The sequence below is a fragment of the Heterodontus francisci genome, unplaced genomic scaffold (assembly GCF_036365525.1).
Source record: "Heterodontus francisci isolate sHetFra1 unplaced genomic scaffold, sHetFra1.hap1 HAP1_SCAFFOLD_86, whole genome shotgun sequence".
NCBI lineage: Eukaryota > Metazoa > Chordata > Chondrichthyes > Heterodontiformes > Heterodontidae > Heterodontus > Heterodontus francisci.
The window spans coordinates 1,702,433-1,704,658 of record NW_027141093.1 but is presented as its reverse complement, the minus strand read 5'-3'; positions in this window follow the sequence as shown (position 1 = coordinate 1,704,658).

The following is a 2,226-nucleotide window of genomic DNA, read 5'->3' as shown; positions in this document are numbered from 1 at the left end:
AGCACAGATGCTGCCAGAGCTGCTGAACATTTCCAGCACTTTCTGTTTTTATTTCAGCATTTGCAGGATGTTGCTTTGATCTGAAAAAAATGGATGATTGGCTGGGGGGTTCCAGTGAAATTCCACAGCAGCTAATAAAGCTTGACTTGTCAGTGGCTCGTTGGTTTAGGGGTATGATTCTCGCTTCGGGAGTATGATTAATTAACATGCGAGAGATACTGGTTTCAAATCCCAGACGAGCCCTGGTCTGCTGGCATTTTTAGATTAAGGTTATCTATTGGTTTCAGCCTTGCAGAAGGTGGAATTGACTTCCAAACGGAGCTGGCTTGAGGACAAGACAACTGGATTCAAAGAGCTTGTCGACAAAATTTTAATTAACTAAATGTACAGACAGCCAAGTGGGAATATAAAGTTGTTGCTGTAATTGTGACCTGACTCCAAAAACAACAGGACTGGAATGGAATGGAATTCTTCAGTGTTTCTGTTGTTTGGCTTGCATTGACTCATCGATTTTCTTGTTTTTCACTTTGTCGATGCCTTTGAATAATTGTGGATCCTTCTTCAGGGTGTCTTCTTTCACCAGGTAGTTCTGACCTCTGATGATGTTGATCTAATCAGCTTCAATTCGCTGATAGTTTTGGAACTGAGCAGATTTCCTTTGCTTGAGTCTACAACATGGAACTCAGTCTGACATGTGGACCCATGGGAGGATTTGAATGCCATCCCTGCGTTGGAGTTGCATCCATCCAATAAGAGACCGAGTAGAAGTGACAGTTCTGTCAGTCGAATATGAGACTTTTAATGGCAGGGTTGTGAGTTTGAGTGCCATTCTGTTTTCCCCTTTTTTAAGGCTTCATGAGCAGAGAGTACAGGGAGTGTTTGAAATGAGCAAGTCTCGCTTTGATTCAGGACTCTTACCTCTCAGCAGCATCTCACTATGAAAGATTGAATTTGATCTCATTTCGTTCTCAGCTCGGGGTCTGTGCGGCTCAGTGGCACTTCTGGCTGTCTCCCGCTTCACAATCCATCAGTACTGAGAAAGCAATGGGGAATATTACTCACATGTTTTGTTCTTTAATTTTTTGGAAAACTTGAATGTATGTATTTTCTTCCAAAGCAAGGACACCGAGCCCCTGCTAACGTAGGGCTGAAATAGCTCAGTTGGGAGAACATTGGACTGAAGATCTAAAGGTTCCTGGTTCAATCCCGAGTTTCAGAAATTTCGCTTCCTTATGCGTCCCTTGCCTTGGTTCTGATTTTCCAGTTGCACAATTTACTTTGAAATTATTTACCAAGCACCAGTGGATTGAATTTGAGAAACAACACAGAGTCATTTACTGTATCGAAGGTTGTCGTTTGGACTATCACGTCCATGCTGGCTCTCCCCGGAGCAATCTAGTCAGTTCCACTCACCAGCTCGATCCCTTTCCTCCTGCAAGTTTCTTTCCTTCAAGTATCCATCCAATTTCCTTTTCAAATCATTGATTGTCTCTGCTTCCACCACACTCGTGGGCCAAGACATTACCACCCACAACATAAAAAAGTTCCACCTCATCAAGGATGGGAAATACTTACATCTTCTTTATTTGCTTATTCTCTATTTCTATGAGAATAGACTGGCAGTCAACATGAAAGGAAACCCAAAAATCTTCGAGCAGCATGTAAATGATAAGTGGGTAGTAAGAGGTTGAGTCGGGCCTATTACGGACAAAAAGGATAATATAAGCTTAGAGGTGCAGGGCAATGTTAATCTACTTAATGAGTACTTTGTATCAGTGATCACTAAGGAAGTGGAATTTGACAAAATATCAGTCGAGGTGAAGAGAGTAGAGTCAATGGAGAGGGTACAAATTTAGAGAGGGAGGTACTAAAAAGGCTGGCTGTGCTTCGGGTAGATAAATCACCTGGTCTGGATGGCTGGCATCCCAGGTTGCGAAAGGAAATGCTGATGCAGATAATGGAAGAGTTTGCCATAATCTTCCAATCTTCCCTGGATGCGGGGGAGGTGCCAGGAGTAAACAGTGGCAAATGCGACGCCCTTATTCAAGAAAGGGTGTTAGGACAGTCCGGCTAACTACAGGCTAGTTAGATTAACAGCAGCGGTGGGTAAGGTTTTAGAAAGAATAATCAGGGTAAAAAATCAACAGTCACTTGGAGAGGTTTGAGTTAATTAAGTAGAGTGAGCATGGATTTATAAATGGGAGTTCATGCTTGACTAATCTAACT